This window comes from Myxocyprinus asiaticus, chromosome 2 (genome assembly GCF_019703515.2).
Source record: "Myxocyprinus asiaticus isolate MX2 ecotype Aquarium Trade chromosome 2, UBuf_Myxa_2, whole genome shotgun sequence".
Classification (NCBI taxonomy): Eukaryota; Metazoa; Chordata; class Actinopteri; order Cypriniformes; family Catostomidae; genus Myxocyprinus; species Myxocyprinus asiaticus.
This window is the reverse complement of record NC_059345.1, coordinates 23,243,320-23,268,639: the sequence shown is the minus strand read 5'-3', so window position 1 is coordinate 23,268,639 and position 25,320 is coordinate 23,243,320. Positions and strand designations below refer to the sequence as shown.

The 25,320-nt window shown below is 41.5% G+C and overlaps 1 protein-coding gene across 2 annotated transcripts in view; it reads right to left on the bottom strand.

The window, feature by feature from the left end:
• The window catches only part of htr2cl1 (5-hydroxytryptamine (serotonin) receptor 2C, G protein-coupled-like 1), a 174,527-nt gene extending 153,543 nt beyond the window's left edge, over positions 1-20,984 (bottom strand). Inside the window, exon 1 of one of the 2 annotated variants that reach the window (XM_051722998.1) lies at positions 20,867-20,984. The gene's annotated coding sequence lies outside the window, so the exon portion shown is untranslated. The remainder of the gene's footprint in view (positions 1-20,866) is intronic. The other variant, XM_051723008.1, reaches the window with a different exon arrangement.
• Between the last annotated feature and the right edge of the window lie 4,336 nt (positions 20,985-25,320).

Sequence of the window (25,320 nt, the reverse complement as noted above, 5' to 3'; positions counted from 1 at the left end):
TCTGGACATAGAAATTCTGGTCACTGCAGGGTGGTGATTCAGCTGTTTGGATTTAGTTAAGCCAGCAGCAGCATCATCTGTTGGTTGGGGGATGTCTGACATATGGTTTTGTTTGGGGTGGGGGGGGGGCTTGTCTAAGTTACCGTAGCCTTTCTGCAGCTCAAACCAGTCTGACTATTCTCCATTGACTTCTCTCATCAACAAGTTGTTTCCGTCCACAGGACTGCCACTCACTGGATGTTTTTAATTTTTTTGCACCATTCTGCGTAAACTCTAGAGACTGTTGTGCATGAAAATCCCAGGAGATCAGCAATTACAGAAATACTCGAACCAGCCTGTCTGGCACCAACAATCATGCCATGATCGAAATCACTGAGATCACATGTTTTCCCCATTCTGATGGTTGATGTGAACATTAACTGAAGCTCCTGACCCATGTCTGCATGATTTTATGCATTGCACTGCTGCCACACGATTGGCTGATTAGATAATTGCATGACTAAGTAGGTGTAAAGGTGTTCCTAATATAGTGCTATGGGAGTGTATGCTTCAATTGTCTACAAGCCAATAAAGTATTCATATAAGCATTTAAGGTAATATTCAGTTGATGGAAGTGGTCCTGACTGAATTTTTGTTATCTAAATTAATTGCAATCAGGCAATTAATGTATGATATATGTATTGTGAAAGGCCTTCATATGACTTTCTAATGCTTAACACAAACAGATATGTTTTGATTACGTTTTTCAAAGTGACTTGCATGTACATGTGTATGATACTTTTGGGTCCTTTTTAAGCTTTAAAGTAATGCAATATTCACTGCCATTGTATTGAAAATGCAATGACGATATTCTTTAAAACTCCATAAAAATGTATTAAAAAATATTCAGCTGAATACAAATTCAGTTCATAAAAATATTATTTTTGTTTCACATTATAAAGAAAGTCATTACGGTTTGGAACAACATGAAGGTGATTGATTGAATTTTTTGCCTTCAAACAAAACTCTTGATTATATTTCAAATATTAGTGTCAATAACCTCGCAAACATTGCCAAATCCAGTGATTAGCCTAGCTATTGTAGCAGCTGAGTACCTGTGGACTGTTTAAAAACCTAAGCACCGTTACTCTTATAAATTGTACAGAAGTCAGCCAGTCTGATTGGAACTAAAGATTTTAACCAGCTCTTTCCATTTATACGTACTGCACAATATGCCCAGAACCTAGTGCGTTGGAGGACTGCTGCAGAGGCCCTATGTTTCACGAGGAACTTAAGGGAATAAGCAAGCACAATATGCATCAGTGAACGGACTGTGAGTAGTCCATAGGCAAGCCATCTGAGACTGAAACTAGTGGCTTCCTGACTAACATTAAAAGCAGATGTAAAAGCAAACATCAGGAACATATGTGTGCTGTGCTCACTCCCTGTAAAGCTACTCGTGTTCCTCAAAGACACAATGCAGACTGGCTACATAAGCAACAGTGTTGAACAGCTGATGTCCAGTCACTGTGACATTTTAATATCAATTACTTCACTATAACCCAGCTTCAGTTGATCACGACCGCCGTCCACTGTCCCATTTCGGTAGGTTTGGCGCCCCAGTGGCGGACCCCCTGCCCATGCGCATCTGATGGACTGCGGGGACGATATTCCTCCTCCCCCCTCCTCGACCAATCTTATGGTGGGCACCAGGAGCCAGGTAAGTGCTTCGATGTCTCTGTACTCAGCACGGCCACGGGGTTTGAGCCCCCTCAACGTGGCACCTCGGGCTCCTCCCCGCCATGAGGCCCCACCCGCTGGTACGTCCGACGTTATTGTCCCCTTGGTCCTCCTCGCCCAGAGTTTGGACACGTGGCTCGTGCTTTCCAACCCATCGTGATGGCTGACCTGGACCGTCCGACTCAGCTACGCGATTCAGTTCGCCAGGCGCCCGCCCAGGTTCAGTGGCATCCGCTTCACCTCGGTGAAGGGCGAGAACGCCGCTACCTTGTGTGCAGAGAACGCTACCCTTCTACGGAAGGGTGCGATAGAGCCTGTCCCTCCGGCCGAGATGAAGAAGGGGTTTTACAGCCCCTAATTCATCATACCAAAGAAAGGTGGTGGGTTGCGGTGGTAGACCTGAAGGATGCGTACTTCCACGTCTCGGTCTTACCTCGACACAGACCCTTCCTGCGGTTTGCTTTCAAGGGCTGGGCAGTACAAGGTCCTCCCCTTCGGCCTGTCCTTGTCCCCTCACATCTTCACGAAGGTCGCAGAGGCAGCCATTGTCCCGCTAAGGGAAGTGGGCATCCGCATCCTCAATTATTTCGACAACTGGCTAATCCTAGCTCACTCTCGGGATGTGTTGTGTGCGCACAGGGACCTGGTGCTCACGCACCTCAGCCGACTGGGGCTTTGGGTCAATTGGGAAAAGAGCAAGCTCTCCCTGGTTCAGAGCATCTCTTTTCTCGGCTCAGAGTTGGACACAGTCTCGATGACGGCGCGCCTCACGAATGAGCGCGCACAGTCGGTGCTGAACTGTCTGAAGGCGTTCAGACAGAAGACAGCGGTTCCACTGAAAATTTTTCAGAGGCTCCTGGGGCATATGGCATCCTCAGCGGTGGCCACACCGCTCGGGTTGATGCATATGAGACCGTTTCAGCACTGGCTTCAGACTTGAGTCCCGAGATGGGCATGGTGCCGTGGGACACATCGCGTGGTTGTCACTACTTGAACAGACCCTGTGCAAAGTCAGGGAGGATGAGGAGCAGGTCATCCTAGTAGCACTGGGCCCTCCCAGACGTGGTTCTCGGACCTCACGCTCCTCGTGACAGACCCCCCCCCCCTCCCCCCGGCGTTGCTGTGTCTGGTGCATGCTTTACGCATCTATTTGGATCGCACGCAGAGCTTTAGAAGCTCCGAGCAGCTCTTTGTCTGCTTTGGTGGACAGTGGAAAGGAAGTGCTGTCTCCAAACAGAGGATCGGCCACTGGGCCATTAACGGCATATCACACTCAGGACGTGCCTCCCCCCATGGGGTTACGGGCCCACTCTACTAGGAGTGTAGCGGCCTCCTGGGCACTGACCAGTGACGCCTCTTTGGCAGACATCTGCAGAGCAGCGTGCTGGGCAACACCCAACACCTTTGTGAGGTTCTATAATCTCCGGGTTGAGCTGGTTTCGTCCCGTGTGTTGTCAGGTACGAACAGGTAAGTTCCGGGACAGCTGGCCGGGTGTACCGCTTGTGCATAGTGCATTTCCCTTCCCATGAGGTGAAGACATGTGCTTTTGACTCCCAGTAGTGTTCACAAGTTGTGATCCCTGGATGACTTTCCTCCTTAGCCCTGTGGCAGACGAGTTTGCGGAGAAACTCGCTGCTGGCCCAGTACATGTGCTAACTAAGCCCTGTACTGGGGTAGGTGCTCCACATGCGCTGGTTCCCCATAGGTGACCCCATGTGATATATCTTCCGCTAAATCATTTCTCTGTCGGTAAACTGCGTCTTCCTTGGGCAGAGGTTCCTCTGCCCCTGGTCACCATGTTTGTTGAACTCCTCCCCCGTTGGGTAGGACCTACCATGGGACTTCTCCACGTGAACCCCTCCGGGTGGGGTGTGGTCTCTGTGTTGTTTTTCCCTTGGGAGTGACACCCCCCCCGACGTAGACACTTATGGCCCCCAGCCGGTAAACAAAATTCCACTCTTTTTGGGGAGAAAAAAGAGGAAAAGAGGCCACGGCTGGGTTAGACTGTCCCTATTTTTTGGGCAGTCGACTTGTTCCCAAAGGACCGTTTGACGCTCATAAGAGCATTGGGGGAGGTTACGTGATGGCCTGATGCGCTGACTACAAGGCACACAGTGGTCTGCCCGTCTTGCACCACCAGTCCACATAACACAGTTCAGCTAGTTGTGGTGTTTCGTATAGGGAACCCTAGTGTCACTACATCGACACAACATCGAGTGAGTGAAAGATAGGGAACGTCCTGGTTACTTTCGTAACCTCCGTTCCCTGATGGAGGGAACGAGACATTGTGTCCCTCTTGCCACAACACTGAACTACCCGCTGAAATGGCCGAGACCTTGTCTCGGCTCCTCAGCACAAAACCTGAATGAGTGGTTGCATGCCAGCTCCTTTTATACCTGTATGTCCGGGGGAGTGGCATGCAAATTCCACTTGCCAATTCCCATTGGCCTTTTTTCAAAAAGCAGAGGTGTTTAGGGCTCCCAAGGGTGACCCCTAGTGTCACTACATCGACACAATGTCTCGTTCCCTCCTTCAGGGAATGGAGGTTACGAAAGTAACCAGGACATTTTGGGTGCTGGTCCGCCAGCATAGGATGCTGGTGTGAATGGATGCGCCGATTTAAAGTTAAAAATGTTTTAATTATTGACTAGTTTCTTACATAAACCTATCGATTCACTTTAGAAGTCATTCAATGATCGACTAGAGTCGCATGGATTACTTTTATGTTGCCTAAATGTGACTTTTAGACCGTCAAAGTGCTTTTCTTAGCAGGGATGTGTAAACAAAGCCGTAAAATAAGAGATTATTAAATTACTCGATAGTTGTCAAATTGGACAAATTGTGAAATAATTTTAATATAGTTGGAGGATATCAAACATGTTTGTTATTTTAGAGGCAGCTATAGAGGAGATCTTGTATTGTTTGATTTTCCACTACTCAAATCTTAAGTCATACAGTGAGCAGCCAATGGAAATCAACCGCGCGAGGCCCTGAAACTGGACCATGAAGAAAGGAAATGGTGAATAAGCACTCAGTGTGGACCTTAACTTTGAAAGGCACTTACTGTAACTACAACTCATGTCGCATTCCCTGTCTTTCCACCCTAGACCAGCAACCGTGCAACCGCGATTCCGCTTGAGTTTATGATCTGATCGGATTGACTTGACTGCCAGAGTGATCCTCATTCGTTTAGTGTGTGTTGCCAGTAACTGTATGATACCAAATATTTTTAGAATCTTATTTTAGAAGTTGTGTCATGTAATCCAGCCTTAAAGTGCTTCTCTTCATCCAAGGGAATGAAGAAATTTGTCGACTGATAAAATAACTAACTACATCTCAGACTTTTATGGCATTTTGGTGGTGATGTGTGACTGGTAGCAAAACTGAGAAAAGACGCAAAGCTGTTGTATGCGTTAATAGCACATGTGGTACATTTACCAGTGAAGGCAATCCAGCAATTTTACTGCAACTTAACAGGTTTCATATGTGAAAGTGGTTAATGCCAAACTAAAGTGTATCATCAGTTATGGCCTCAAATTCATGGTTTATCGATATTAGACCTTGGTAATATTAGACGCCATATTTAATTTGATGCAAATGAAAACAAGGCTGTGAGGTATCCATTCAATATGTTGTGCTGTTATGTGTCGGGGGTGTCAATCATTTAGTTGACGAATCATTAAATAATCATCTTTCCACAATTTTTTAGAGGACAAAAAATGCAGCAAGGTCAGCACACTGTTGCTCCTAAACAAACTTTAATAGTATTCTCACCAACAAACATGTGATGTTTCGAGCTACATGCTCTCCTTCATTTAAATATCATGTAGCTCGAAATGTCACCTGTCTCTTTGAGATTTATACACTTTTTTTTACTCCTGCATCAGTGAAAAACACAGGAAAGCATGGATTGTTAAAATTAGATGTGATCAAGGATCTTAAAACAGGAACAACATCTGTACTTCTTCCACTTACAGACTTGTTTTCATTTGTGTGCAATTCAAAACAGCATTTTCTTTAACTAGTGAAAACTTTGTGCTTATTGTGAGCTTGAAAGCAACATAACCAAGTGCAAACTTACTTAGGAAATAAACTTCTGTCCTGGTGCATCATCCATCCCACAAAGTTAATAACAAATGCTGTTACAACCCTTTTCTTACAGTCACTGACACAAACGCCTATTGCAGATAAAGGGAAGGTGAAATAATGCTGTTTCTCTCCTGTTCTCAGTGTCTCTTCTCTAGAGCTGTGGCTCAGTGATGCTGATCTGCAAGTCCACAAGCAAATGACAGATCGTCAGAGAACTTTACATCCCATAATCCTCTGCGGGGCTGCTGGGCGAAGTGTGACTGTAGAATGGCATTAGGGTGAGAAGGGACATCACAGAATCAGTCAGGTGTTCGTGTCTGTGTGTTTGTGCATTTGTGTGTACTGAATGTGTGTGAACCCCCACAAAAAATAGGAAGAACAAAACTGGATATCACAAAGTCAGCGAGGTGCCTGTTTTTCAGGGGGAATGATCGCAAAGTATGAGCATGTGTATGTGTGATTTCTCCATAGACTCAATGTTTGTTACACAATACACTGTACAACAGTTTTATTCCAAACTGTTATGCAGCAGTCCTAAAGATTCAGTGTCTCTCTGAGACTGTGCTGGAGAGGTCTTCCTTTTTCATTCTACTCTGCCATCCATAAAACCCCAGCCAGAATAATCACAGAAGAAAGAGGATTAAGAGAACAGAGGGCTGCTTCAAACTTTGGATAAATTGTTAGTATTTGTAAGTAGAGTGTGTTTTGCCCAGATTTGTGAGGTTTTCTTGTACTCGTCTTTAGGGCTGGCGATTGCCTAGATTTAATGCATTAATTCAAGGCGATTAATTAAATAAAACAACATGTAAAAAAAATTACACCATTAATCGTGCCCGCTGACCATTCATAAATTCTGTAATGAAGAATTTTCCTACCAATGGAGCAATTCAAGCTTGAAGTACCACCTTGATGTAAAGGCAGCAAGGGGCAGTTAGTGCAACTCCAGCTGTACAGGCAACAAACCAACAGCTGTTCAAAGACAGAGATTTATTTTTCAAAGTTTCAAACTGCATTTAACCTATACAGTGTCCTAAAAACGCTGTATTTATGGCTAGAGACACTGAAACCCAGTGAAACACGACGCTACACAATTACAGTGAGATGCTCCACAACAAAAAATTGTCCGTCAGATGCATGTTGTACTTGCTTGTTTTGATTATTGGGGGGGTTACATCTCCCTCATCCCCCCAGAATCTACGCCCCTGGATTAATCGATTATCAAAATAATCATTAGTTGCAGCCCTAATGTAAACAGTATTTTTTTTGTATTTTGAAATATATGTTGCATATATACTCTATGTAAGTACGTGACTTTTTATATCAAGAAACCCATAAATGAACATACATGCATGTATTATTTATGGTATGTATTTTAAAAAATAATGCCATATATCAGATTTCTGTAAAAGCAACACACATTAAACTCTCACTGTATGCAAGACACAGTTGCATACAAAAATTCACTGAACTGGAAGAAATCACTAAACACAGCAATGGAACATTGTTACTAAATTTCACTCTGCAGATAGTACCCTATGCCAGAACAGCAGGTACTATTCTGAGAACGGTTTGGTGCAACTGATTAGGTTTGCATGTATTGATACAGATAGAGGCAATACAAGCCTTGATAAATGGCCTTTCAACAAGGGACAGGGACTGGTCAGGATACAGTGTGACCGTCTTCATTCAATCATTTCTCTGATGGCTGGCTGCCTTCCTGTCCTTTATCCAGCCCTCTATTTTGGTCTGTCACATTCACACTCTCTCTACTTCACAGCATATATTTAACCTCAGATGTACCATCATGTCCTCTCCTAAAGCCTGAACTTAGACGAGCAAAGCCTCCTGCCCTTGACAATGTTAATTCATGTACTCCGCACTGTGTGATATCAGAGTCACAGCAACCAATGCAAAAGTGCACAATGGCTAGAATATAATAGCAAGCAGTGACTAGTGATGCCACAGAGGGCACGCAGCAGGACAGTAACTGAACATTCTGGATCTATTGATGCCACCCCCGACAGAATGTCAGCTCCCCACAAAGGCACAGATAGGAGAGGTGGCAGTGTGATGCCTGCTTGTTTATCAAAGCAGAGAGGAGAAAGAAAAGGGAAACCTTTAAGGCTGAGCCTTATTCATTTAGTATAGTATAGTATAGTATAGTATAGTATAGTATAGTGTAGTATAGCATAGCATAGCATAGCATAGCATAGCATAGCATTGTTTCCCAAACTTTTTGCCATAAGTACCCCCACAGCACCATGAGTAAGGCTCAAGTATTCTTTCATTGAAACAAAACCAAAGATGTGTAGCGAAGGCTAAATATAATTTAACATTCCAGTAATATTGTATTATATCCCTGATGTACAAAATGTTATATATATATACAATTATATACATTGCTATAGAACAACTGCAAAAACAGTAGTCTCTTCAGGATTACCGCCAGTTCCGTGTTTTGTTTTGGTTGAGTGCATATTAACGAGAATGAAGCAGCATGGCTTCTTCATTTGAATTAAATGTTCCTTTTTGTTATGTTTGATCAACAACTGACTGATAAGTATAGAAAGGGTATTAAAAGAGACATTCACAATGACAAATAGATTGCGTGGATTTTATCTTTGGACACACACACACACAGAGCAAGTCAAACCAAACCTTTAACTGTCAACACACAGTGAAAGGATTTCAGTGCTTAACTTTGCATATTAAAAGATTGATATTGATATTCAAATATAAATATAGCAATCAATGATTTTATAAATATAATTCAAAATTACAATTAACTTATTTCAAGTAAAAAAAAAAAAAAATTATAATTAGGAAAATATTACTGAGTGCACCTTTAAAATAACTGTAATATAATTGTTATTATTTTTTTACTAAATCTCACAGCACCGTATAGTATAATACAGTCTTGTATCAAAATGGCTGTTTAGATTTGCACATATAAATTTACCAGTCGTGTAAAAGATGAAAAAGCCATAAAAAGGACATTATGGGGCCATGAGAGCAGAAAAAGAAAAGAGGTAGAGAGAGGACAGCTGCAGGGGGAAAGGATTGAACTGAATTGAACTCAATGCCCTTGTGTGGGCAGAAAGATGTTTAAATCTCTCACACCTCCAGTAATAGTCTGAGAAGCGTTTTAAAGCCTCAGCCTGACACTCCTATCTACAGGGTTTCTCAATGTCACTGTAAGGGACACAGTGTGAACAGAGAGGAACTTACACCGCTCTTATGCTCAGTGCTTTTACTGTTTGACACAATGTGCGCTCACACATCCACACACATACCCCAGAATTCAATTATCTTAAAACAGACATCTGACCCAAAATACTGTATCTATTGTGGTCAATATTATTTCAGTTGTCATTAGTAAGGCAAGCATCACTATTACTTTTGCTCATACTTCAGCATTTTCGAGGAATAATCTTTGCTACACACATAAATTATGGACATGAACGATACCTCAAATTTTGCAATTGTTGAGGAGACGTGTGCTTTTAATTTTCTAAGTGATTGTCTGGAGGAGGATAATTTGGGTAAAAAACAAAATCCCATAGATTCACATTGAAGGAGGGACCCAAGCCATATCTAGGGTCCATAATAACACTTTCAGGACAATAACCACCTAGCAACTACCCAGAACAAACTAGCAACCACATAGCACCACTCAGAACACCTTAACAAGTGAATAACAAAGTCCTGGCAACCACTTTGAACACCCTAGCATTGTAGCGGCAAGTTTTGCAAGGGTAAGCACTAGTTTTGAATGCCCTCTCAAAAGTGAGGTTTCTACACAGATTTGGGGTTTCTACACGGATCTGGGGGCTGCAGGTTGTCTGGTGAACGCTTTCATTTCGGAGCCCTTCTATGAAGGGGTTTGTTTTGGAAAACTTTTACAAAGTCCCTGGATGGTGCCTCTGGACACACCGATGTCCATAACCACGCGCGATAAAATGAACGACTCTTGATGGCCCTGCTCCATGCTTCACAACTTCATGGGTATTAAGCATTTTCTGCTTGGTAAACTAAATATAGTTGTGTGTTTTAAGAGATTTTTTTCTTGAAAACAATCTTTAAGGAAAAGTGTCCCAAAAAAGAAAAATCCCAAATAGAAACATCAATCAAATTAACACAATTGTCTGTTATTATTTTATATTTGCCATGTAATGTATCACTGAAATATAGCAGAGGTTATATTTTCTTTCAAAAGACCTGTGACAGATCTTCAGAAAGTGCTGCTTCTTCTCTCCAATACTCTAGGAAACATTGTTGGATAGCATCAGAGGCATATCTAGGGGAGGGGGCCATGGGTGCATTGGCCCCAGCTGAAATCTGATTAGCCCATTTAGTGCCCCTGTCCTGGAAAAGCATTGGTCAAAAAAAGATGCTCACATTCACACTCGTGTTACTAGTGCGAAGCACAAATGTCCAGAAAATATCATGTATCATGCAGTAACATAATGGCTTAGTGATTGCTGTATGTATTTATGAAATCTCCCCTCGAAATCTGAACACAAGTAGTCACTGGAGACGCATTTGAGCATCCAGGTTTCACAGACCCTTTGGACACACCAGGTAGACTGCCTGCGATAATGCGGAGCTGCTTGAGAGCCCTTTCGTTGCCGCGCGCGAAACGCTGAGTTCAACAAAAGCACTTCAAAATGAACTCTAACCATATTTATCAACATGTCTGTTTGCAAAACAGGAGTTAATATAGCAATGCAAAATAACGTTTGTTGGATATTTGGAAGTTACACATGCAGTGACAGACACACAAACACTAGAGTCCACCCTCAATCAGTTCAGAGGAATTAGTCGGTATTCGAGGAAGTCGATGTACACCTGTTTGCCTCCCCAGAGACCATGCAATATCACCTCTGGCACTCCATGACAACGCAAGCTCCACTAGGTTTGTATGCCTTAGCTCACAGATGTCCAGTGAAAAGCAAGTATGTGTTTCCCCCCATTCACTTACTACATCCAAATATTGTGCAAGGTACGGGAGGACAAAGAAGCAGTGATACTAGTTGTGCCGAAATGGCTCAACAGCCACTGGTTTCCAGAGATGATAGAGCTGATGATGCTCCCCCATGGGAAATTCCTTTGAGGATAGATCTGCTCTCATAGGTTTGAGGCACAATCTCCAAGCAAAGGATCTCCCACTGGATGCTACTGTGCTTGTGTAGGATTTGCAAGGCATACAATGTACCATGGGCATAAAAGCTCAAGCTTATATGCCCACGATGGCATCAGCATAGGCGCAGCACCAAGCCAGTCATCAAATTGCTGTGATGGTATAGGGTTTCAAAGTCAACGTCCCCTTGGGGGTGCTCCCATAGCATCAGCTATGAAATATGTCTGCGGTAGATGTCTGCGGGATGTCCGCAGGCTGCACTCAGATTGTTTGTTCAGCCAGTCAGAAGACTTTCTGCCTGTCAATTATTGGTCCTGCTTCTGTGAAACGCTCAGGATCAGACGGCAAAATGCTCAGTGGGACACTCCTCCCTCCATCTGCTCCAACACAACATTCTCTAGTGTGTTTGTGCCTGTGTGCATGTCTTTGGAGTGCGAGATTTTGGAAAGAGGGGACGTGGCTAATTCAACAGGTTGTCTGGTGGAAGTTCCAGAACAGCAAAAATTGCTTACAGCACCTTTGAGCCCCACACATATTGTACATACAGGTTCCAAAGACATGTGCAAAGCTGTGTGTTTTTCCAAAGCTGGAGCTTCAATCCCATCAGTCAGAGACAGACAGAATGCACATGAGGAATTGCTGTTGACACCAGCTAAAGCATTTCCAGTAAGTACCATGGAAACATTGTCAGGAACAGACTCAGAATGTCCAGATTTAAAATTAGAACATGATGAAAATAGAACATCTGAATGAAATGGTGGCTCACTTTCAAAAAAACATCATCAAGACCATTGTTTAGTTTAATGTGTCATGGTCATTTTGAACAGAACAAACATCAAGTAAAACAGGCCATCTATAGCAGCTGAATTTAACTTTCAAACATACTTCTGAAATAAAAAGGCTCTTTATTTATCCACTCAAAGTTTAGAAACACAGACTTGCCATGTGCCTGTGTCCTAAAGTGCTTGGTAATTCTCACACTTCTTTCAGTCTTTTTAAAAAAAATAAACAACTGATCCCAATTCAGTTTATATTAAGCGACAAGCCACGGGAACTAAAATGAACAAACAACAACTTAGTTAGTTAGTTAGTTAGTAGTTAGTTGTAATTTAGCAGATTTATTAAATCCAGAGGCCTTTAAAAGATGCCTTTAAAACCACAGGCATAACACATTAAAGGAACACCTCACTTGTCAATCCATGTGAAAGGCATGTCTACACTTATGAATACTGAACAACTGAAGAGGAATAGTCAGGGACAGATTAACCACTGGGCCGATTGGGACGTTGCCCAGGGGCCTCTAAACCCAAAGGGCCCCGAGCTTTAAATATATGATTTATTTATTTTGAGATACCTATTATAAATCCATGTAAATGTCAGCCTTATGTGAAATACTTTTTTTTTTTTTTTTTTTTGTCTGAATGCGTGCTGGACGACAGCAACACAAGCACAGACACTTGAGGCGCACTCAGGGAATCTGTGTCCCACAGGTGAAGCGTGTTTATTTGAAGGACTACAGAGAACAGCGTCTGATTCACAAAAAGCTTCCAAACACAAAGATAAGATGCAGTTTACCCTGGCTGTGTACAAAGCTGATAGTTTAAATTCATATAAGTGACAGAATTCATGCAACAGTATAGAGGACTTTAAAATGTTTAAGTCCTGCATGCATTTAATGTTTAATGATAAAGAGAAAGGTGCCTTAATACCCTAAATATGTGCACGGTAACCTTTTGTAATATTTGGTTAACTGCGAGAGTTCATGAACGGTTGTGTTATTTGTCGGGAGTAGGGACTCTGGATTAAAGAATGTATTGCCATGGATGCGTCAAACACGATCTCAGATAGCAGGGAATAAAGTGCACAGTGAGCTACAAGCCTAAATAACACAATAGATAGATCTTCAAATTATAAAATCATGAAAAAAAAAAAACTAATCTCTGTCACTGCCTGCAACATAGTAAGCCTATTCTTAATAAATGGAAAATGCGTAATTCTGCCCGGGCAGGTTCACTTTCCATGAGGCAGCGAACACTATGTATTATAGGACTTCTTCGGGATGCTTTGATTTTTAAATGATTCAGCATTTAACTTGTGTAATTATTGTCTGCACACCAGAGCAAAAGGGGGAAGCATTGTCTCACAAAACAAAATAATCTGGAATCATGTGTATCAGTCACATTAAGTCCTCTTTGCAACCTGAACTTCATCAGAATGTCGATTTGTGACACCAGCGCTGAAAAAGCTTGATGCAGTGCAACAAATGGTGAAACAGAACACAGGTGTCTTGAGATGCGTTAATAAATATTGAAATTATTTTTAAGTTAACAGTGCCTAAAACACCTTCTCTGATAAACTTTTTCTAATTATTGTTTTTTTTTAATTAACCTTACAGGCAGCACCAAACTACATCAGTCCTGACAGCTCTCCTAAAGCCACTAATAAACAAATAATATATTGATACCAGTTTTTGCCCTTCCAAAATACTAACAGATAGTTCCGCCCCAAACTCATGCCATTGGTTAAGCCAATGTTGCTGTGTCAGGCTGGCCGGGCCGATCAAACAAACAGAGAAATGTTGAAAGTGCCATAGAGCCACAATGTTTACACTTCTCGGGGAAACCAACCTACACATAGTTTACTTATAGGTATCTCTGCATATTAAGATGGGATAGGAGAAAGCATTTTAAAAATCACATCCACCACTCCACTCAAAAATAAAAATGTTATATTTAGTCAAAAGTGAGTGGCAAGTGTGTTCCCCCTCTGGACATCAAAATGCCCCTTTGTGTGATTCATTCCAGCACTGATGCTGCCCATGGAATAAAAGTGACATATGGGGTCTCACCTGTATTTTGAAACCCACAAAGTAAAGACTCAGAGGGAAAAGGTCAGAGAAACTTTCCCACACTGTGGCACAGAACCTGGGATGTCTTTGTTCCCCAGGGAGTAACACTGTGACAGGTGGGTTGTTTCTGAAGCTTGTCTCTGGGGCTGTATTGCTGGACCATTAGGGACCCCCCCATAAGAAGTCAAAAATAGACTTGGAGGGGGTCCCCAAATATTTGTATTTTAGTAAAGATACTAATAACAACTACCATTTAATATATGCAGTTAGGATACAGTAAATTTTGTGAATTATTTACAATAATCAGGGCTCTACAGTGTGAGCATTTTACTCACATTTGCGAATGAAAATTACTGCTTGCAAATGCGGAAAATTATTTGGGCGCACCAGCCTGAGTAACAGCTGATCTAACGCCCAAAGTTATGAACTTACTATTGCAGCCTACCATCAGAATAAAAACTCCCTAATGCATCTTCCCTCATATGCCAAATACTTTTAAAAGAGACGCGTTAGTTATTTTTGCATTAAAAACACCGTTTTTTTCACTCTCTCACATGGCTGCGAGTGCTGTCCCCTCCCTCTCTTTCTTTCAAGCACATGCTCAGGCTGAGGAGAGATTGACATATTCGTCCCATGTCCTGTCTTTGTGTTGAGTGCACAGGTCTGGGTGTTAGTTATTGCTGTGCGCTCTCCGGTAATATCACGGTCCTGTCTGTTCCCTGTCTGTCTTGTGTTTCGTGTATGTGCTTTGTGTGAGCGCATGAGTCTGGTTGTGATTTGCCGCTGTGCGCTCTTCAGTCGGTCTTGTTTGTGTCTGGGGCATGGTGTCTGGATCCTGATTTCCTGTCTGGTTCAGTTTTGGTCTGTGTCGGGATCCGGACACTCATGCTCCATGTTCTGTTTGTTTTGTTCCAAGCGTGTTGACGTTTTCTCCCTCATGTGTTTCAGATGCTGCTGGCACGTGGAATCAGCGTTTCCATGGGAACCCTGATTATTTCCATGGGAACGCTGATCATGCCAACTTTCAGCTAGCAAGCGGTACCTGTTCCTTATTTTATTCTTGCCTATTTTAATCCTATAGTGTGCCTGGTTTGTTAAATGTAGTTCAGTGTTGACTGAATGGAGTTCAGTATTGTGGAATGTAGTCTGTAATGATTGTTTTATGTTATCATTATAGAAAACTGTCTGATGTGAAGTAACTAGCCTCACTCTCTCTGCCTAGTTGGTCCTGTCACGTGTATCTGTTGGTTGCCCGCGTGTCAGGTGTGTGGTTGCCTTCCAATTTGCTGCATGTCAGCTGGTCTTCCATGGAGGATACCTCGTCTCTGCCAGCATGTTGGGAGTAAGAATGCCCTACCCATCTGGGTGTTGTTCTGCACCTCACTGAGCTTCAATGGAGGATTCCACAAATCTATTCCTGACTTCCACAACGCACACTCATTCTACAAACACATTCTTCACTATTGCCCCTTGCGCGGCCAAGGCGCGCACTCTCCCCGTAGATCTCTTCATGCTGCTGCAACAGGTGCCGGGATCCTCGACATTCATCAGCTCAGTGACTGTTTATATTTTCGTGAATAAATCCATTGAACTGTTCCTCTGCTCTTGGGTCTGTTTGTCTCGCGATCGCTCTGTGAGAGAGATATACCATGGATTAAGCAGAGTTTCTTACTTGTTTTTTTTAATGTGTCAAAATGACCGACAGCGTTTTGAATAATGTCTGATTAATCTTGTGCTTACACCCAAGATTCTGAAGAAATCAGATAATTGAGTCAAATAAAAACGCGTGAATCCAAAAAATGTGTGAATCCATAAAATGCGCGATAACAGTAAACAGCATGCCAGCATCCTTGTCTAACTCAACGTGATTAGCAAAATCTCAAACATTAAAAAAAGAAATATGAAATGTCACTCTACCAATAAGAGCCTCTTTGCACAACTGCGTGAGGATGGCACGCACCAAACTTACAGTAGCCTATTCTGCTTCTGACGCAGGTGCGCTGGCTGTCGCGTGAACAAGTGCTTGTGGGTTTCTTTTTCTTGGATCTTGTGACAGAGATCTCTGTCACCGGCCAGGACAGCAATAACAATCCCAGCCCCATCTATTTATCTACATGTCAAATTCCTCACACACTTACAGTTGTTTAGCCTTTCCCTGGGTGCACACTTGGGACTGTGCTACTGCTGTATTTTCATACACGCATACATGCCCATTATACATCGCTTTTCCCTGCTAATTTGCCATCCCAATAACCACACGCACACACCAGATAAGTGAATCACAACATCTTTATTTACTCATCTGTATATTTGTTAGTCTATGGCTGTGTCTCGTTTGGGAAGGCTGCGTCCTCAGCTGCATACGTCATCAAGGCTATCTCATTTCAGAAAAGTAAGTAGGACACTTTGAATGCAGCCTTCAAATGCGACCTTCTTTCACGGGAATTTGGAGGATGCATGAGGTGTATCCTTCGTGGGCACTCACAACCCATAATTCTTTGCTTCAACGGAAATGTCTAAAAAAAATTATCACAATTTGCCTGTAAATATGACGTTAGACAAGTAATGTTAATTCCCAAGTTGAAGTACCTCAGTAGATGGGTGCAGAGTATATAATATGTATAATTATATTAATATATAATTAAAATAAAGTATTAGACTAAAAGTACACCTGTAAAATCTATTTTCTTTTCTCTTTACATCATTATAACTCTCCTAAAATGTACCTCATTGTTGCGTGGAGGAAGGTGGGGCCGGGCCGGAATGATGCATGCCCAGACCCCAATCAGCCTGATGAGGCGAGCGAGGGATAAAGGTGACCGGAGACAGCAGTTCTCGAGAGAGAGAGAGAGAACTACAGGCAGCAGCCCGTCGTAGAGTCCTTGACACTGCCGTCCACCCAGGGGAGTGCCGCTGCCATCCGCCAGGGGACGGATTAGCCCAAATGCCCGGACACGGGGAATGGCCGCCGTCCACGAGGTGAGGAGGGACTGGACTTCCCGACTGCCTGGAGCAATGGAGCCACTGCCAGGGGCGGAGGAGTGCCCTGCCAGCCACCAGAAAACATGGAGAGGTTGAGGGAAGACCACCATCTGCGAGGGGAGGAGGGAATCGACTCCCCGACCGCCTGGAGCGTTAGGGCCGCTGCCAGGGGAAGAGGAGTATCCCCACGGGTTGCCAGAATCGTGGAGGGGCGTTCTGTCTGCTAGGGGTCGGAGGTTTGACTCCGGTCCTCCTGGGGAGAAGCAGCTGTCGTCCGCCTGAGAGGGTGGAGGAGTGATCGAGGACCACACGACGGCGCATCAGAGAACCGGTGAGTGAGTTTCTTTTTCTCTCTCTCATCTCTCTTTCTTGCTGTCACTCCGTGTTGGCCTTTCCCTTGCCTGTTTTTTTTGTTGTTGTTTTTCCCCTCCTGTCTCCTCCCAGGTCGAAGAAGGCGAGGATGACCCACCGGCAGGCGGGGCGCAAGCCGGTTCTCGCCTCCTTCTTTTCCCTTATAACCCATTTACACTCATACATTCCTTTCTAAAGGGACTTTTTCCCTTCTCACTCAAAGCGCTCACGCTTGTTAAAGAGTTGTGTGCTGTCATAGCAACCATGTTACGTACCATTTCCGTTTGTCCTATGAAGGCCATCTTGTTTAAATGAGTCTTGTTTAAAGGAGGATGCTCAGTATACTGCATCCTTCAAGGGGCTAAACGCAGGCGGCGGTTCGCAAGTCCTTATATCAGGGATTTCCCCCTGTGTGATCCCTCTGGTGGCTGGACGGGCTTAAGTTTTATGTGTCTGGGGGGGGGGAACTCCTTTTAGTTAATATATAGAACTATGGAAAATGTGATTAATAACATGTATGTTCATATAATGTGCATAATATATGCTTAAATGTAGATGTGAATGTGTATGTATATGATGGGGTAAACTTAACTTTTTTGTAGAAGGTTGATCTGCTGATACTTACCTAATACTTACCATACAATGGTTTGTCCCCAGTGGGTGGAGCCTCCGCTTTATGCGGCTTTCTCTCACATTAGGGGGGTTCTTTTAGAGAGGAGAAAGATGTGCAAGAGTCGTGCCATTTTTCCGAGTAGTGTGTTTGTGGTGCTTTGTGTAGAAGGAAATCCAGCCAAGAGCTGTGTATATATTTTTGTAAATATTTTTGTGCACTTTTGGGGAATGATTGGGAAAAACGAGCACTGTAAATAAACATCCTTGCACCGATGTGCTATTGTGGCTGAGGCATCATTCTTGTGCAGAGAGTTTTACCAACACGCCTCATCACAGATCTTCAATGGAAAATTCTACAACATCATAACCACGCACTTCAAGACTGCAAAAACTTCTTAAAACGACATACCTTTTTGATGCTTTATACCGAGACCATTAAGCTGCTGCATGGCTCTGTGTCAATGTGTAATGGAAATGTCAACCGCTAGAAATCTATCAAGTATCATGTCTGCTGCAGTTATGCAAAATCCATGACAATGCATATTCCAAAAAATCATTTTATTATAATCATCATTTTGCATTTCTCACACGAGCAAACACATACAGCGCGAGGAGAGAGAGCACGCACCCATGGTGGTGATATTCTGTATGTGTAGACTTATATATAAGTAGAGGGGGTTTCAAGGTAAAAAAGATTGGGAACTACTGGTCTGGTGCATATTTTCATAGAAAAACAATAAAAGAAAACAACATATACAGATGCAGAATGGCTTCTTTGTGGTAGTTTATGTTATATAAAATATATTAACATTTTATAACTTTCATGAATAACCCATTAAGCATTATTGCATTATACAATGCTTAATAGACAGTTAAAACTGAAAATGAATTAATGTAGTTATGAACATCATGAAAGTTTGATTTTATATATTTAAATGTTCAAGAACTAGCTACTAATCTGTTAAGAACTATACCTACCTACAGCATATGTTTGTTAATGGCAAATGGAAGTACAAACTGGTATCAAAATATTATTTGTTTATTAGTGGCTTTAGGAGAGCTGTTGGGACTGATGTAGTTTGGTGCTGCCTGTAAAGTTCATTTAAAAAATAATAATTTGAAAAATTTTATCAGAGAAGGTGTCCTTTGTCATGTATCAAGAATCTTTTGAGTAATTTTTAATGCATGCATGCTCTGTTGTGATACATTACCAGTTACACATAACACATAATTTGAGTGTACATGATGAGATAAAAAAGGGCATAGTGAAAGTTGATTCCAGATAAAATAAGATAACTACTCTTCACATATGAACTCTGCAGGTCTTTTGGGTTGGCTTTTGTGTGCGTGCGTGCATGCACATGCGTTAGTGGATCGGTGCAATTGTTCTGTAAAATATCAGATTGCAAGCAAAGAACATGAGCGATGAAAATGTAGATTAACAAGGTATTTAATTTAACCCTACAACTTCAGTTGCCTCATGGGTGGTGGACTAAAGAATTCAATGGCTAAAATTCAGCATCAGCACACACACACACACACACACACACACACACACACACACACACACCTTGGTGAGGCTATCCTTATGAAGACTCTCAATAGACATAATGATTTTTATACTGTACGAACTACAGATTATATCCCCTAACCCTAACCCTACCCCTAAACCTAACCCTCACAAAAAAACATTCTGCATTTTTACATTTTCAAAAAAACTTCGTTTAGTATGTTTTTTAAGCAATTTGAATTATGGGGACACTCGAAATGTCCTCATAAACCACATTTATAGCATAATACCCTTGTAATTACCAGTTTGTAACCTAAAAACAAATGTCCTCGTAAACCACCCAAACCCGCCCACACACACACACACACACGCGCGCGCGCACACACACACCTTCCTCTAATGAGTTTCAATCAATTTCCTTTTCAAAAAACAGACTTAAATGCCTGGATAGATGTTTGCTGTGTAAACATTTTAATATCACACATATGAATTAACAATGTCATTCAACCCATTCCCATCATTTCCGTCTTAAACGACGTTAAATGTTGCGCAGTTACGCATGCCACTCTGTATTCGGATGATGTCAGCCGTATTGCGTTATCTCATCTAATTACAGCGTCCACTTTCGAACTTAATACACGCGTCTCGGGTGCGTACCTCTCCAAATCCCCTTTACGCATAACCCCTGCTTCTCTTATCACCGCAAAGGAATGCGGAGACACTGTGTCGCAAAATCTCACGACAAAATTTGATTTAAACATGAAAACACTTGCCACGAATTTAGGACAGATGCTCAAAACGATCCCACTTTTCGAACCGAGTACGCGCAAGCTCATTCATTTTTTATTGCTTTTAATCAGCTCAAGGCAAACATGCCTCAGCAACTGCTCTTACAATTACCATGACCAAACACATGCTGATCAGTCTACCTCTACATACCATTGCATAAGACTTGGAGTTCTTTGAACAAAGACAAAGCATTTAAATGTCACTAAAAACTGATTCATTTTACACTCTCTGTTACTAGTGAATTGTGAATAGTAGCCTGTGGAGTAACTTGTAGAAGGTCATGACTCTATTTCATGCAAATGTTTGACTTAATGAGTTGAAATGACTTGATTAATAAGATGAGTATCCTAATGGATGTGAAGTGATGCGCAGAGGAAAGACTAAAGTTCTTCCAGTACTCCAGTGCAAGTATTATAATAAGCTGCAATGACATTTCCATCTAAATAGATGGCTTTATTTACTCGTCAAAAAAAAAAAAAAAAAAAAAAGTGCTCATTATTTGCCATCCATTTTTAAACTTAGACTCGTTTACATACACAAGTAAGTAAACAATAGTGCAATGAGACTTTCATTTACTTTTAACAGATGAGTCACCCACCACATGAAAAACGATTGGGAAAGATACCAATTGCAGTTGTTAAAATTTGTTTTTTTTTTTTTTTTTTTGTTGTTGTTGTTTTTTTTCAAAAGACGAGGTAATGCGAAATTATATAGGCTACATATTTGCAAAAACATGTCCATTCAAAGCGAATCATACAAATAGACACAGCTACAAGTGTTTTCTTGCAGGTGACCAACAATAAATGTTTGTTATGCTTAACTCACCCATTAAGGAATTGTCTTGACCCTCTCTCCTGCCGGTCGTGGACGCATTATCGCGTTTGTCCTCTCTTATTTAGTCTTCTTTCACTTTCATTGATCACGAATTCCTCAAGAACGCGAGCCCGTGGCAGGACAAGGCTCGTGCTCATTCAGACTGAAGAGCGGCGAGAGAGCACGCGCGCGCGCGTCCTCGTCATCGCCTGCAACCAGCCGCATTTCAAAGAGACGCGATGATCCACCGGCATTCTGCTAAAGCAGCTGCGTTCTGGCACACGGCCACGGGTTGCGAGGATAGTGGCCAGCCAGCGTTTATTGTGCACGCGTCTCAACTGGACGGTCCTCTTTAATTACATTGAATGTGCAATTAGTGCAAGACTGAGGACTTTTCGCACCATTCAGAAAACTGAACGTCAAGCAGAATTATCTTTTGATAAAAAGACTTAGTATTTGTGCATGGAGCGGCAATGCAGTGCCAAACCTGAGATGATATATCAGACGTTCCTCAGCCATTTTTTTTATAATGACATTCCCATTATAATTCTCATTACGTAATGCAAGTTTGTTTGTCTGTTTTTTTTTTCCCCTCCCCTATTATCCTCGATGATTACATTAGATTCTTGTTACTGTAAAATAACTGGAATACAATGATCTTTTGATTTAAATCAGCATAAATTATTATTATTATTGATCAGATAAAATTATTATTATTATTGCTATTATTATTATGTTTATAATCTATTTTGTATTACAGTAATGAGAATAAGACACCTCTAACTCCAAGTTTTTATATAAGAAAAAAAAATATCTCTTGTGTGTGTGTGTGTGTGTGTGTGTGTGTGTGTGTGTGATTTTGGCATGAAATATGACCTGGAACTTTCTTGACAGATTTCATGTGATTCACCCAAATTTCAGAGTGATGCAAGTGTGGTCAAACCTTTTATAGACAAGAGTGTCAGTTCTCTTATGGGGTATGACTAATCATACCTAACAAAACACATTTGAAGGAGCCAATTATGAACAACTGCATGGTGCTGTGTGGAGAGGAATATGATTAGATGAGATCTGCAGTTGAGCATTTTGGCACCGGCCCATTGCTGAGTGCCTCGTGTTAAATTATACAGACCCAGCAGGGCTCCTACGAATGGCTTCTTCATGCTCCTGACATATCATTTGTGACAACAGCAGGGACCTGAGCTTCACCCTAAAGCCAGACTTGGACAAATGGAACTTCACAATGGTTTGAGGGCATGAGCAGTAGGGCAATAAAATTGCAGGTTTATGATATGAATGAAGATTATGGGATTTGAAAGGTCATTCAAATCCAACTCAAATGTCTCAAGTGCAATCATAAAAGGCACCACTCATTACTTGCACTACTGGCATTACAGAGTAGTGAAATGGTTCTAGTATGCATGTCCATATAATGATTCAGGATTTTAGTGGGGGAAAAAATTGACCCAGATGAGTATGAAATCAGAACTCCTACCTTAGGAAGAGTAACTCCATCGAGTGCTATGCATTAACGGTAGCCTTTATGCAAAGTGATGAGTGCAGAGGACTGGAGACACCAGATTCCCTGCAAGTCTACTGAGCCGAACCTCACAGGACCATTTCCCCTGACCACACACACGCGCACACACACACACACACACACACACACACACACACATACACGCACACACACACATGTTGGTGCAGCTATCATTATGAGGACTCTCCATAGACATAATGATTTTTATACTGTACAAACTATAGATTATATCCCTTAACCCTACCCCTAAACCTAACCCTCACAAAAAATTTTCTGCATTTAGTATGTTTTTTAAGCAATTTGAATTATGGGGACACTAGAAATGTCCTCATAAACCACATTTATAGCATAATACCCTTGTAATTCCCAGTTTGTAACCTAAAAAAAAGTCCTCATAAACCACTTAAACCCGCCCACACACACACACACACACACACACACGTGTTGGTACTCCTATCGTTATTAGGAATCTCCATAGACATAATGATTTTTATACTGTACAAACGATCTATTCTATCCCATAACCCTAAACCTAACCCTCACAGAAATCTTTTAGCCTGTTTACATTTTCAAAAAAACATTGTTTATTATATTTATTAAGCTGTTTGAATTACGGGGACACTAGGGATGTCTTCATTAACCACCTTTATAGCATAATACCCTCGGAACTACTAGTGTATAGTAAACCACCAAAACATACCTGTAAACACACACACACACACACACACACACACACACTAACTAAACCCACACACGTTTGCTCAGCTATCTAAATGAGCACATCCCATAGACTTCTATTGTTTTTATATAACACTAACTATAATTACAATAAACTAACCCTTATTCACACCCTAAACCTAACTCTAACATAAAACCTTTTGCATTATTAATCATTATTTGATTAATGTGTGAATTGTTTTTCTAAACGAGGACAACCCAAAATGTCCCCAAAGGAAGGCTTTATCTGATTTAGCTCACTTTAGGGTACAAATCTGTTCTCAAACTATAGGTACAAACAAACCAGGGTCAGAAGGGTCTCGGGGAAAAATGCCACTCAAAATTACAAAAATGCCCCCAAACTTTACAACCCCAATTCAGAAAAAGTTGGGACAGTATGTGAAATGTTAATAAAAAATTACAAATTACAGTGATTTGTAAATTATATTCACCCTTTGCTATATTGAAAGCACTACAACTAGTATGTACAATAATTTCTAATCAGATGATTGCAACACACTCCAAAACATTTGGGACAGTCGAGTGTTTACCACTGTGAAACAATACCATTTCTTCTAATAACGCTTATTAAGCATTTAGGCAATGAAGACACAAGATTGTTATGTTTAAAAAGTGGAATTTTCCCCCATTCATCCATTATGCATGTCTTCAGCTGCACAATTGTACAGGATCTTCGTTGCCGTATTGTGTACTTCATAATGCACCACACATTCTCAATGGGAGATGGTCAGGACTGCAGGCAGGCCAATCTAGCATCCACACTCTCTGCTTATTCGGCCAGTATGTGGTTTGACGTTGTCCTGCTGAAAATACCGGAACATCCCTGGAATAGACGGTGCTGGATGGCAGTATATACTGCTCCAAAATTTGTACATATCTGTCTGCATTAATGGTGCCCTCACAGATGTGCAAGTTACCCATGCCATGGGCACTGACACACCCCTGGCCAATACAGACACTGGCTTTTGGACCTGACGCTGATAACAGCTTGGATGGTCCTTTTCCTTTTTGGCCCAGAGAACACGACGGCTGTGTTTTTCAAAAACTATTTAAAATGTGGACTCATCGGACCAAAAAACATGGTTTCACTGTTTTACTTTCCATATAAGATGAGACCGAGCCAGGATAAGTTGGTAGAGCTTCTGGAAAGTGTTGATGTAGGGCTTCTGCTTTGCATAGTAAAGTCTTAACTTGCATCTGTGGATGCAGCGGTGAGTGGTGTTGACTAACAAAGGTTTACTAAAGTAATCCCAAGCCAGTGTTCACGATATCCATTACAGATGAATGATGTTTGTTAAGACATTGATATCTGAGGGATCAGAGATCACACACATTCAGAAGTGGTTTTCGCCTTTCCCTTTAAAGCACAGAGATTTGACCAGATTCCTTGAATCTTTTAACTATATTGTGCACTGTAGAGGGTGAAATGCCCAAAATCCTTCCAATTTGTCTTTGGAGAACATTGTTCTCAATGTGCTGGATTATTTGCTGAAGCATTTGTTGGCAAATTGACAAGTCTTGAACGATCCTTGCTCTTGAAGGACTAGGCTGTTTTGGAGGCTTCTTATATACTATGACACGATTGCCTCATCTGTTTAACATCTCCTGTTTCACATTGCCTTGTTATTTTAACTCATCAAATTGTTATTAGTCTTAAATTGCCCCTGTCCAACTTTTTTGGAGTGTGTTACAATCATCTGATTTGAAATTACTGTACATAAAAAAATAAAAAAATAAAAAATAAAAAAACTTCCCAAGGTAAAACATCATATAATGCTTAGTTGTAGTGCTTTCAATATAGCAAAGGGTGAAAATAATTTACAAATCACTCCTTTTTGTTTTTATTAGCATTTTTCATACTGTCCCAACTTTTTCAGAATTGGGGTTGTAAATTGTAAGGGGGAAAAATGCCCTTTTAATTATTTCTTCTGTTTTTTTAATTTTAATATCTGATATAGTTCTTAAAATTGTATATAACCTAGTTATACACGGAATAATACATTCATTTATGTTGATTAAATTCTTAGGGTAAGAGGTAATAAATTCTTAAGTATATTTTAAATAAAGTATTTGACAAACGCATGAGACACAGTTTATGATTTAAATGGTTATAAAAAAATTTGCCCCATAAAGGGAAAAATGTCCCCCAAAATGAAATCCAGGGGGCAAATATTGCCCCATAATATAA